Raw genomic sequence first — 14,812 nt, forward strand, 5'->3', positions numbered from 1 at the left:
AGGGCCCATTTAAAAAAATGCTATATTTAATCTCATCCTTCAGTATACTTACTTGCTGCTGTGCTTTAAAAAATAACCCAAGAGAATGCTGTTACTGACATCACTGGCTTCAGGGTAAAAGTCTTAAGCTGGTTTTTGCTACATTTGATTTATTAAAAGCAAAGACCTACTCCTGAACTTTAAGGCTTAGAAGTGCTCAGGATTAGGCCTGAACCTCATCCCAAGGAAAAGAGAAATCTATAGCACTTGTTTACTATTTTTATTTTGTATTTATGATTTCACATAAAAATAAAAACTTCTAAACCAATCCCTGAATAGGGGTACTGTTTTTTTTGTGAAAGACAGTGGATTGTTTGGACTCAGGAAGATCGGGTGTGACACTGGTACCCAAAGGGAAATCTTTACCTGGGCTACCTTTTTTTGGGGGAAAGGTGGATCATCTCTGGGGAAGAAAGACGGACTGCGCCCTTACAGAGCAGGCAGCCTCTGGGCTTGACGCTGAAGCCTCAAACAAAAGAGCAAGTAGCAGCAGCTGGTCTTGTGATGTGAGCAGCACATTAGGAAGTGGAGTGTGAGTCCCAACTATTTTGGGAACAGCTCTAAGCATGAAGCTTTTCAAGCTTTCAATTCCTACACGTTAAACTAAAAGGGGGAAAAAAAAAAATCCCACTGCAGCTTGGATCAGCCCCAGCCTGACCTGATACCCTAATCCTTTCTGCCACTTTTATTTATTTATTTATTTTAAAGTGCATTCAAGCTGGGGAAAAAAAACACATTTTCACAGATGCACGAAAACAGAACCTGTGAAAAAAGGAAATTACAGAGGCTAATTGCTAGTGGGGAAATTTGCCTAAGTTATATGACTGCCAGGGAGGTCTTTCAAAATTCTGCAGATTTATTTTTTTGCAAGATTTTCAATCTTTTCTAACAAACTGTTGCTTTAAAAATGAAGAAAAAAACATCTTCAAAGACTTCATTTTGCAGCATTCTTGCCAGCTCGGTTGAGATTAACAAAAGCTCCTTGCCACCCTCCCATTGCTATGCACATGCTGAGCTGGAAAAAGGGTGTCTGCCGGCTTGGCCTTTGTCCTGCTAAACGAACCATTTCATAGTTATGAATTTGAAAGTAACCTACAGTTCATACTCTGCAAATCTGGTTAGATCCTGTCTGTGCAAAGAAGGGAAATGCACCAGAAGCAGAGGGAAAAGGAAGCTCAATCAGTCACGTTTGCTGCAGGATGTTTAAGGAAATATTTCCTTTTCCTGCACAAAGATGTTTGTTGGGCATCTGCTTTTTGGAACATACTGAAACATTTTACTCTTGGAGTGAGAAACCAGTGTAACTCTAGATTTTTATTCATAAACCTATTCCCTGACCAAATATTATGCCAGGAATTTGTTCTTTTTCCTTGGCCGTCTTTCAAGCCACAAATCTGCAGGTGAATAGTCTCTTAAACATACTTTCCTCAAGCTGAGACTGATCTATAAATCTGTAACACTAAATGAGAATCCTGCCTGTCAAAAACCATACACCCCATGTAAGTGCCATATTCATGCATATATTCAGCAATATATTAATATAGTATTCAGTATCAGATGATGCCCACAATGCATCCTTTTTTTGATTCATATACTAAAGAAAACGACGACTGGTTAAGTACATGTGTGTGAGGATCTGCTTTTCTAAACCTGCTTGGTAAAACACAGCAAATATTTCTGCTGTATTAAATTAATTGGGAGATAGCAGGTGAATTCTCTTTTCAGGTCAAATATTGCATTTGTTTTACCTGTAGACTGATTGTGATAGGATAAATCGTTCCAAAAGCAGAGCCTCAAGGGGGCCTCATATTTATGTTTTGGAAATAATCAAGTTTATAATTTTTAATTTGATCAGACCTTTATCCATGTGTCTGTGTGTATGTGACTGCTCCAGACTGTTCCTTGCTGTTTCCCTGCAGGAACAGGCTCTCTGTCTAGAAACCCTCCTCTTCTTCCTACCAAAACCTTCAGTTATAAGAAAAGGACAATTTCAACCACTGCGTCATTGATAAAACCTCCCATGGCAACAAGTGAAGGCTTTACAGTTGCTTGGATACACAAGCCTTGCTTCACCTTTTCTTTTTATTAAATACAAATTGAGACATTCTGCCATGAATCAATTTAACAGTATCCTTTGTCTGTGGCATTTTGGGATTTTGTTTACAACCCTGGGCTTACCTCTCCCTTCCAAAGCTCACCACGTAGCTTCAAATCAGAATCTGGCAAGGAAAGGCAGCAAGTAGCAGGACTTAACATGGAAGCACGTGTGTTATGTCAAAGGCATGTGCCCAGGGCTCATGCTGATCTCATCATGCTCGATTCCAGCTGCAGCCTGGCCACTCTTACATTGCCCTGAGGTATAGCTTTGCCTCACTGAAACTGGCATCTACTGTTTGGGCTGCTGATCACCCCCAGATATTCAGGACCCAGAAGATGTGCCAAGCCCATCCTGCAGAAACCACCACAAAGTAATTGTTACAACTGATTCCACATGTTGTGGTCTTGATCACGTCAGTGTGGTCACAAACATTCTCTGTGCCTCTTACTCATACATGCACACACAGGGAGATTCATGTAATCCTTTACAAGTTCGTAAAATAAACACAGTATTGCAAACCCATATTTTGATGGACATTTGAACAGGGTAGATCCTACAGTCACTCTTGCCAGCACCACTTAAATAAGCTCAGGATGATGCGGAAGCATATCACACACAAACTTCACCACTTATAATTTAAAATAGACTCTTACCGACGAGTATTTTCACAAATTATCTAGGAAAATTAATATACCAATGAGCTTGGATATTAAGCGGCCTGAATATAACTAACTGATGTGTTTGCTGAACTACTGGCTTTAGCTTTGTGTTTTGAGAGCAAAGGCATCATACAGCATGGGGAACTGTACATACAACATGGATATTCTTAAAGCAAGAAGAGTAGTGAGCCTTGAAACTACTATTTAGCTGTTTTGGTTTCAGTCTACAAAAGAAAAATCACACCTCAATCCATGACCAACAGAGCTGTTGACAAGGCACACCAATCTCATGGCGTTAGGAGAGTAAATTAAGAGATGATCTCCAACACCCAGTACAGAACTGTACAAAAAGGACTTTGACCAACTAGAAAATCAGGCAGAAAATAAAATAAACTGCATCTTGTACTCTGATCCTCCTCAGAGCATCTTGAATGGCAAAGGCCATTCACATTCACTAAAGCCCTGGCAGCAGCTGGCAGAGTATTCATTCATAGCAGGTACCAGATGTTCCTGGAGCCCAGCTGAGATGTCATCCACACAAGTTAACATTTGGCAAAAATACGCTTAGTTTAGACAGGCTGAAGTACCTCAGTGCTATTACATACAGCAATAGAGGTGGATCCATTCCTTAATACACCTCAGCTCCAAGTCCAGGGAAGCTCCCTTCTGGTGGATCCTCCAGGCTGCATTAGCCAGGCTAAGAGTTTGCACGACACAGGGAGGTGCTCTGGTGTACACAAACATGACAGATGATATGAAGCTAGTTTGTGTTTATTTACAGTGGAGAACAAAAGTAAATGTTTAAAATAGCTGATTTTTACAAGCAAACAACAGATAACCCTCTCAAAAGTGACCCCGATCCATTGAGCAAGCTGCAAACTCTATGCCGGTTGTAACATTGCTATGCATCGCTCATGGCAGGCTAAGTCCCGCAACGAGGTAAGTTACACATGTGCAGACTTTAGGTCTTGGCACCTTACAGCACTGTGCTGGCTGTGGAATTGGTTTGGTGGTTTGGTTTTTTAAGATGAGCAGATTTTCATGGTTAAAAAAATGCACCAAAAGCTAGGAGATGCACAATACCAAATCCTACAACATCGTATTTAATCTGGTAGCAAGAAGTTTGCAATTTTAAATGCATTTTGAATTTCAGCTGTGTATGTTCCTAAAGTTTCAGCCAACCAGGTTGGCTGACAGAGATCTGACAGACATTCATCTCAATCTCATACCAGGTACTACGGCAATTGATCTAACTATATGTGGGTACCTGTGGGCACTGTTCCCACTCTCAAACACATTCTGACCTAAATCGACTCCCCTCTGTTACACTCATACATAACTCATTAGCATTAACAGTACTTGTGATCAGAACACTTCCACAGAAGGTTAAACCTTAAGATACTTTAGGCTTAGGCACAAAAGAGATCAGTCAGGACAGAAAAATAGGCACTGCTTGACAAGAGCATACGTGAAATCTCAAAATGGTACGATTCAGTTTCAATATAGCTTCACATATTTGAAGGATCAGGAAAAAAAAAAACCCAACAAACACAATTCTTATCAGCTCTAACAAGTGCCTAGCACGGCAGAATTCTTGTGCTATGTATATTTTTAGATTACTCTTCCAGTTATAATGTTCTGTCCTTACTGTATATCTTTTGTTAGAATTAGGATATCTGTTGTAGCAGCCTGGATAACCTTTAGCCTGAGCTACAAAACCTTTAAAGTTTCCAATTATAACAGCAATCTTTCATTCTGTAATACAAATAAACCCAAGTGTTATCTCAACACAGAAGACTCACATGAATACCCAATGACTGCAGAATGATTTCACCATTTTTTTTCCTCTATAATTTCCTGCTATTATTTCATTGGAGGTGACTGCCAAAATCCAAGCAACATAATACATGTCACTGTTTACATCTACTTTATTTTTGTTATACTGTTGACATGCAAGACGAAAGTTTTAGAAATTTAACATCTACTTTGAATTCCATTATGTTCTTGGACCCCCAAGTTATTTTTCAACTCTGACATTTTCTCCTGATTTTATCATCTTATACACTTGAAAATGTCTGTGTGCCCCACTACCTGCCAATTTTAGAAGTCTTAACTCCCACAGCTTGTGCCATGGAAGAGGAGCTTCTATTGTTCAAAAAGGTATAAGATGCATTAATAGGAGTACCTTTGCAGATACATGGAAATAGTTTCCCCATAAATATAATCTTTGTTTACTTTAACAACATCGATTAAGCACCATTTTAGAGAAAGTTAGTTCCACTGTGTGGTGTAACAAGAAACTAAACAAAGACATTATTAAAACAGTTGTTCTGCAATAGATACTGGATTTTCCCAGAAGCCAATACCATATGAAGAGTGTAGGGCTAATGCTGTTGTTTGGCTAATACCAGAAAGAGACCCCCTGTCTGCTTGGGGTTATTAACGACCACAACTATTCAAGACATCCATATCATCATTAGTGTCCCTCCTAAAAGGAAAGCTATTATCCATGGCATCCTGCCCAGATTCCTCCAGAGCTGATTACATTCTTTATAACCTGCACTTTCAGTTCAGTACAGCAATCTTGACTTTATACCTGGATGGCTGTATGGGCTCATTTCATGCTCTGAAGCAGTTACTGCCATCTGTTCTAAAGGGTGATAATCAGTGGTGGAAAGACCAATCCTTCTGTCTCCTGCCTTTCTCACAAGATTGTAGATTTTACTTGCTTGCTGTCTGCAAAATGCATTCATAGCCTTGCAGAAATGGCCCTTTGGCAGATTGCAGCACTAGTATTGAGTTCCACTGGTGTGTAGAAAACAAGTCCACATCAAAGGCAGGGTGGGAGGGGTTGGTAAATTGTAAGGCAATTTTTTTTCCCCTTAACAGAGTTACTGAAGTCTGAGCCACGTCACAATATGGAAATTGAGAATTTTAGTTTTAGTATCCGTTGCTATACAGGAATTTGCATTATGAAGAAAAGGGCAAATTGCAATTCTTCTTCTGAACTAAATATCTTAGACCTATCCTAACCTGATATTGCATTTTGTCCCTCCTACAAGAAAAGGATGGAGATGGGCACACAAAGAGTGAAACTCAATGGAACGGGTATTTTAGAGATCACTTACGGATCAGCCACACGGTTCAGCCCCCTCCCTTGCACTGGCACACGTTAGGAGTGAACTGGTTAAGAAGACTGAGCTAGCTGAGAGCAAATCCAGTAGAAAAATAAGCAATGGTTTTCTTTTTCTAGCCACCATCTTGCTACTCCATGTAGTAACATGGGCAGGCAGGACACAGAAGCATTTAAGCTGCTGTGAAACTTCACTTTGTGACCTTGCAAGTAAGTTAGAATAAAACAGAAGGTCTTAATTCAGATGAAAAACAAAAGAAAAAGAAAAGACATAATGAAAGTGCTTTATACTGAGCAAAGATGGGGTAAGATACCACCCTGCTGTAGGCACCAAACTAAGTGAAACTTCCCCCTGAGCTGTCAGTGAAAATACAGACATTGTACACTGCCAAATGGTTAACAGAAATGAGTCTGGAAATGGAAATTAACATATCCAGGGTAGAAGCAAAGAGTTCAATCAACTTAAAAATGTAGATGTAGGACTAAAATTAACCTGTTTCAGAAAGCCTAGAATTCACCAAGTTGAAGGTAACATAGGAAGGTGGAGTTTTTAACACATACACTAGGAAACAGCATAAATAACACCTCTCTACATAACGTGGCGAGTGTCCCGGACAGCTAGAGGGCTCTAAGACTGATCTCAATAATGTACAAGTTTTTTGTTCTAAAAACAAAGGGATAGAAGTAATACGGTGACTGGACACTGGATAAAAACCAGAACAAGTTACTAAATATAGATTGCATCCAATGAGACCTGATACTGCTTATCTAATAACCAAATGATCTGTCACAGTACCATCCTTTTGGGTCTCCCTGACCATTTGAATCAGAGGCACTCTTATTCAACATCCACCCTGCTGAGGGGAGAAGGTGAGGCAAGGAGGAAATAAACAGTTAGAGGTTTAATGAAATAGAAGACCACAAAAAATGTGCTGAATAACAAAAAAATGAGGGGTCATCACATTTTTTTTCTTAAGGGCTGTAATCGTGGAGGAGGAGGAGTAATGATTCTTAAGTAGCTTCTGCCAAGTCAATGCAGTACTCTTGGAACAGTGTACAGTATTGCTATCTTTGAAAGGCTGAGACAAAATACCCTTTCTAAAAAGGAAACATTTATTGGTTATTTGGAGATAGTGGAACAGATGAGTAAGAAGATACATATGTATGTGGAGACTAGTCAGAATGGGATATTGGCCAAGAACACAAACAGTATCTACGTTTACTGGCAGAAAGTCTCCATGAAGAAACAGAGTTGAGAGTTTATGAGATAATATGGGGACAGAACAGACAACACCACACAAAAAAGACAAGTTATGAAGACAAACAATGCCGGCATCATCTCCTAACCATTTCAAAGAGAAACATGTCTTCCAAAAAAATCTTGTTGGCTCCTATCATCCATTACTACAAAGAGATGAGGATTTTCAGACTGGGTAGATGGCCCCTGTACAGCTGTGCTACATTTGATTCCCTCTTTTGTTGCACAGACAGTTTAGTGGGACACACTCCCATATCCTATTCCCTTTCCTTCGTTATTCACAGCAGAACCTTTCACTTAGCATTTCTAATAGCGCCATGTAGTGCTGTCGTTTCAGGAAATGCCTGGCTGTATTCCCTGCTAAATCAAGCAGGAGTCATGCTGGCAATTCAAGGAACACCTCATCAGTGGAAAAAAAGCAACTGCTGCTGAGCTATTGTTTTCCATTTCATTTCACACACTCAAAAGAGCTCTGGTGACCACCCAGTGGGTGCCCTGAAATACAGATTCCAAGACACCTTCCTGAGCTAGAAAGGCAAACCAAATTTACTGCTTACTCTCTATTGTTACTCAGTCTCTCTTCTCCTGTTAGGACTTATTTTCTATTTTTGTATTTCACCCTGTCATTTTCAGTCCTTTTCAGGTTCCCTTCTCAGTTTTGCATGCAACACTTGGAAAGCTTCCCTGTGACAGGGCATGCTATGCTCAAAGAGTTTGCTGAGGGGATATTCTACAACAGGAGCCAGCAAGACTGAGTCAGAATTCAGTAGCTTTAGCAACGAAAAAAAGCCTCATATAAAGGATATGTTCATTAAGTTATTGTTCTAACTACTCTGTCCTTAACACTGATATCAGCTAATCTATTTACACGGCTACATTGCAAGCGGAACCAGCTGAAACAACAATACTCTTCCCCTTCTTCATGTTCATGAAGTAGCACACACTGGATTTGCAAAGCAGGTAACCATACACCAACACCCATGCATGAGCAAATGCTGTTTTTGTGGGTGTGAGCAAACTACAGCCAAGTAACAGCATCAAGAAACCTAAACACTGAGAGGAGATTCAGACCTCTAGTAGGAAGAATGGGAGGCAGTTTAGCTTAACATTGGAGACAGACAATGCACAGGTAGAAAAATTTCACAAGGAGAGGGAGTAGGCAGGCAGAGAGGAAAACTGCAGGATAGTTTGGCTTTTCTCTTCCTCAAACTGTTTTAGGTGGACCAGGCTTCCCTTCCTAGGACACATTTGGGAAACTCCACCAGTGCTTTACAGTGTGTGCATACAGGTCTTTAAATGATTGTGCTTAATTTTTCAAAATGTAACTTTTACATAATCCAGAAATGGTGCTGTTCTGATAGCATACACTTCCAGAGTGCCATTAACACTAACGGGTAATGGATTTCACTGACAACAAGTATAAATAAAGAACCACCTACTGGAGTGTATTTTTAGAAGTAGAAAATCTTTTCAGCCCTGAAGATTTTGTCAAGTGAGAAAGTACAGCTAGAAATGACAGATACTGCCTTTAAAGTCTTAAACTTCCTAAGGAAGATACCACTATCAGTACTAAGTGCTGAACCAGTTTAGTACTAGATAGTTACCTGAATGTTCAACTACAGATAAAATTAAACCTTGATATTGATTTAATCTAATAAGCAATGAACATCTAATTAGTCAAACATGGACACTGTAAATGCACTAAACCTCCAGACCTATTTAGGAAGCAATAACTGGAGACAGTTGAGTACGGCACATACCAAATTGAACACTGTAGAACACCACAGAACTCACCTAAAGTATCAAGTTGCAGAATTACATTACAGCACAAGTCTGCAACTGTAAAGGTCAAGATCTTGTTTCCATTATAACCTATTAATTTTTCTAAGGGCTCTAAGATTTGCAGGACACCCTGAGTAGCCTGGAGACCAGGCTTGCATCATGAGACTGTAGGGCAATGGTTTTTCAAATTCGAAATCATGTAAACAAAAACTGCCAAGATGTGGTCTGTCCCACAAAGAGTGATTAGTGGGAAGCAGCCAAATACTCTTTTGGGTTTCTTTGAAGTGGACAGTTATCACTGGAAAAACCCAGAAAAAAACAGCTTCCACATAATGTAACAAGGCCCACTTCCAGTTAAAACAGACTTTCCTGAAGGAAACAGCAGCCTCAGGTAAAAATTCATATTGGTCATTTCCTTAAAGATGATTGTTACCCTGTACAATAGGTGGAAGAAATTTTAGTCAGTGTGTGTCTGAGAAGAGGAACACAGCAGAGGTCCAAGAAGGTCATCTCATACCTCAGAGCATACTCGACCGCAGTGCATGCTGCTGTTCACAGAATCTGTTTTGTGGGCATAAACCACACATCCCCACCCAGATCCAGAATGGCATACTTTTTAAAGGAAGATTCTTCTCCATCTCTTTAGAGTTTTGTACTGCAAGCTACCCTAGCTCTAATCCTGTGACCTCTTCACAGGTGACCTACTTCTGATAATTGTAACAGCAGATACAAGACAACAGTATCTTACAAGCACCAAAGTTTCTCACCATCATCCTTGGAAGCAGAATAATTGAAAATATCCATACAATAGGAAAACATTATAAGATAAATCACTGCTTCCTAATATTAAAAATACTCAGTGCTGACGAGATCTATTTAGGCAGTATTTTGAAACTACAGACCAGATCTCAAGAAATGACTAGTGCAAAATCATTGCTTCTTTCAGTTTAAATTCCTGTTTATTCCCCACTCTCATGAAATGCTTTATTATAACAGCCTCACTCATCTAAAAGGAGATTTTCCCAAGCCACAGAAGGGAGTCATGCCCCTCCCTCCACCTCCGTTCATTTTAGTCTGTATTCATTTAAAAATGAACTTATTTGGAGCCAAAAGTAACTTTTCCTTCAAGCTCTCCAATGCCACATTTAACGTAATATACAAATATTTAGGAATGTGACAATCCCTTAAAAAGCTACAACTTCAAACAATCAGGCAGATGGCTAACACAAAACAGTTGCCATAAAACAGCATAAGAACCTGACATGTATTCCACACTCCTGTTATTTGAATCGTGAATTACTACATTGACCACAACAGTGTTTAAAGAAAATACCATTTTACATGCCCATTCTATATAGGCTACTAGCTCGACTTGCAGATCAGACAGGAGACAATTACGAATGGCATGCTTATTTCAGGAGCCCCTTGGTGACTTCTTTCAGCAAAAAGAAACATACCAAGAGCTGAATGTCCCTATGAATTCTTTCCAATTCAATGGCAGGTGCCTCCGATTTTCCACTGACATGCTGCAAATGAATGATTAAATGAAAGTAAATTCCACTGAGCTAAACAGTGGAAAGAGACACCAACACCACAGGGACTGAAAAAACAGACAGGCTGTATCAACAAGAGGTGACTCTAAGTGCTTCATCCACTTAAAAAGACAGCACCTCTTTTTGTAAGGGAGCATTACTTTTTTGCAAGGGGCAGGAAGCTATCATCTCAATTAGAACTGGTTTTAAAAGAAAACAAAGGACTCAGAATATCACAGTATTTATCTAACACATGTAACCTAGTTAACATCAAGGAATACCCAGAGAAGACATCTACTGTTCTTAAACAAGTGGCAAAGAGTTCAGAAGGAACGTTGTGCAAGTGGAGAATATAAAGAAACCTCAGATTTCTTTTAATAAAATAAACCCAGATTCACCACCAGAAGGAACTACATTGTGATATGGCTTGTGTACCTGCCTTATTTTAGTTTAGTTTATGAGGTATGATTAGGCTTGCTCACAAATTACTATATGGAAGCTTTCTACAGAGAGCTTGATTTTAATCCTGCTTTAAGGATGTTTTCTGAGCCTTCAGCTCATTGAGAATACCACACTTTATGAGATCAAATTACCAGATAACTCTTTTATCTCTTATTATTGAGATCTTAATATATTGCCCAGCTACTCAACTCAGTAACGGGTAGCAAGGCAAAGGAACAAGTGCCAGGGCAGCCACCCAGCTACCTACCCTGCCTTGAGGGGGAAGAAGAAATAAAACTTATTCTATCACACAACAGCACTGACTGAGAAACCTACATTCTCTGCTCTCTGCCAGACCCAGGACTGTCATGCAATTGTGTACAAATGAGTAAAAGATCTCTTGCCTACTTTGAATGTGTTTGACCTTTGTCTTGCTTCTGCCACCTTCTGAATGACAAAAAACAAAACTCAAATGCTTGAGGAGAGTCGGAGTCCAGTCTGAAATAAAAGTTCACATTATTTTCTTTCCCTAGAGAATGTTTTGTAATATTTCCTGCTAAGAAAATGTTTATAACTCAAATGCTGAGCATAAAGGTGGCACTGTACTCTAGAGCTCCACCCTGGGCAGCGATTTTCCTTAGTCCTTGAATCTGATCCAAAGGGAACTTTCAGTACCACCTTGAAGCCAACAATGGTACACAAGAGCCAAGAGGGACTTCAATTTTTCCATTTAAAGAAACAAATATTTCACTGCTTGCTTTGCCTCTGACAAGCCAGACTGACTCACAAAGTCACTTTCAGAGGAATGTTTTCAAGAATATGCCTTCTATGAGGGAATCAAGACCATCATGACTGACAGACACACACATAAGATCAACAAATAAATGATGTCCTGAAAACAGTCCTGTTTCAAGTTTTGTTTCTTCCTCAGCTGTGACACACTATTAATTACTCCCCTTTTAATAAATACCCTTTCATACTACTCCTATCTTTGCATGTTAGCATACCCTGAGTGGCAAGTTCAACTCAACAAAGCCATTTTCAGAGAACTCCCATACAAAAGAAATTTATTTTAAAACTTCCCTTTTTCAGACTTTAAAACTAGGGTACTCCAGACTAGCAATTAGAGCAATCTCTCACAGAAAGAAGCAACATTTTACTTCTCTTGTATTTATGGGCAACTGAGGACTGGAAATGCTGTGCTGAAAATGGGAGTGGAAAAAGTCAAACCAAAGAATGAAAGATGTCTTGAAACATTTCAGAGTTAGTTTTCCCTTTGTAGTCTGAGACACTGAGATTACGAATTCTAAACATGACAATTCTAAGGCACTTTTCCCGCCGTCCCCATTTAATTACTTCTTTCCATAAGAAACCTCATGACTGTAGAAGGAATATATACCTTTGTAATAAAATTTTTGATTGGAAAATTTCAGAAAACAAAGATTAAACCTTGCTGTACGAACGACAGAACAGCAACATACAAACTCAAGCTTTCCAACATTTATGTTATGCTCCCCAGGACTTCTCTACCTTCATTTCTGGTCCCATTGAATTCCACTTGTCAGGACAGTTGCCTACAACCTTTCTAGTGTTTCACTGGATTTTGCTAAACAAATGACAGCTCTCCCACAAGCCATTCAGAATATTAAGACCAAAATGGCTCTCCCAGATCCTGTCAGGTTTAAAAGTGATGATTGCTATCTACTAGCATAAACTCAAATCAATGGTACAGCAGGTAAAACACACCAGACGCTGACATATCTCTGATTTATTGCTTCTGCCATAAAAGCAGTAGGCTCTAAGAGTAGTCAGGGTGAGCAGTGGGAAGAATACAGAGCCCATATTGTTGTAGTATCAACCATATTCCCATCTAAGGACCAAAGCATAAAAGACAGTTTGAGGATTGGCATACATGCTCCTCTAGATCAAGGCAAAACCCCCTATCATCACCAAATATTCAACCTAGGAATATTTTCTTTCCTGTATATAATAAGTTTTACAATAGCAAGTAAAAATAGTGAATGTTTACAAAATAATTTGCTTAGAAATCATTGTAGAGACTTTAATTTCCATTAACAACAGAGAAAATATAAACAGCAACCTTCTGTTACTTCTGTAACCAAAAATTCGTTTCTAAAATTGTAAACAGAGTTTATAATCTCTTCACTGTTTTTGTCATCACTTTTTTGCCATCAGTTGCCAAAAGGACAAAGTTGAGTGTTAAGAATTAATAAACAGAGGGACAGAAAATAATCAACATTATTATACCACTCTATAGACTTGTGCACCCACACCTTGAGTACTGTGTGTAGGTTTTGTTCTCCCCTGTCTGAAAATGATTCAGAGAAGAGCAACACGGTAATCAGGGTACAGAACAGTTCCTGAAAAAGGGAAAATTAGGTTGCGATTCTAAAGACTGGTAAAAGATGACTGGAGAATATAAAAAAGATTTACAAAATGATGAGTACACAGTAAGGTCGGGACTACAGAGCACCAAATAAGCTAGCAATTGGCAAGTTGAAAAAAAAAAACCAAAAAACCTAAAAAGTTGTGGTTTTTCACCCATCTGTCTAGGTTGCTGATCTACTCACTACAGAATATTGCACAGACTAGAATTTTACAAGGATTCAGGAAGAAGTTATCCAGGTTCACAGTTAACTACTGACAGTTACCAAATACACAGAAACTACACCTGGTTCAGGGTGTCTGAGGACTGGGAGAGTACTTGTGTTTGTATCTGGAAGAAAGCATCATAGCAATTGTTTTGTTTCTATACTCTTCCCCAGCACCTGCTTTTGACATTACAGTGGTCAAGATACCAATTAAACGGCCCATGGTCTCCCCCCGTGGCTGTTATTACAATGTTTAAAGTGCATAGACCCAACAGCCCATTTATACAATAGATTTGTAATTATTTTTTTTTTTAAGAGAAACAGTAAAGTAAGAATTAATTATTACCCACTATGCACCCTTGATATTGGTAAGTACAAGTCTATTAAGTCACTATGAATCTTCTGGGGAAAGGGATTCACTTTAATTCCAATCAGATGAGGTCCTTACTATGCAATTTCAATTATGGCTAAATTTATTACTCCAGAAAGAAAGCGGCAATGAATCACTGTGCAGGGATGGTATAATTAGTCAGCTTGTTCAACTACTTCAGTACTTTGGTATTTAAGGATTTTCATTATTTTATTTTCTTAAAAAAACAAAAACATTTTAAAGGATTTGTTTCATACTTTTATTGTTCTCTAAAACTGATTAGCAGCAGCAGAAATAATTGAAAGTGCTCATTACGAGGCTATTACAGCAAGCAAACACAGTGGAAGAAAAAGAGGTACTGCAGCTCAAATATAATCCTTAGGGAACGTTTCTATTAGTATTCAGACATGGCTAAGTGAAATATCACCATACATCTAAGAGGGTAGGCCAATTTCTTGGTGCTTTATTTATTTTAAAAGACTCATAGGAGATACATTTTCTGTTTGGGCAAATAAATCAAATGCATAATGATCTCTTCATGAAGATATGTCAAGAGTTCCTGGCATGGAGTCTCTGTCCAACACTGAACTGTAAGAAGTGACCATTTTGACTAAACTACACAAGAGTTTCAGGGAGCCATTCACACCACCAATTCACTGCTGCTGAGCTGAGCTACTTCTATGTCAACACACTGAGGATTCCACAGTTTTGGATCTTCCCATACAATGATTCTCCAAGTAATATTAACATATTAAGTTACAAACTCCATAACATAGAATAAACTACATAAGGAGTGTTTGATACTATTTTACGTATTTTAACACGTTGACATGCAAAGGTGTTTATCTATCAGCAGAGACTTCTTCAGGTTTCCACACAGATTTAATA

The sequence above is a fragment of the Falco naumanni genome, chromosome 1, assembly GCF_017639655.2.
Source record: "Falco naumanni isolate bFalNau1 chromosome 1, bFalNau1.pat, whole genome shotgun sequence".
In the NCBI taxonomy this organism is placed as follows: Eukaryota; Metazoa; Chordata; class Aves; order Falconiformes; family Falconidae; genus Falco; species Falco naumanni.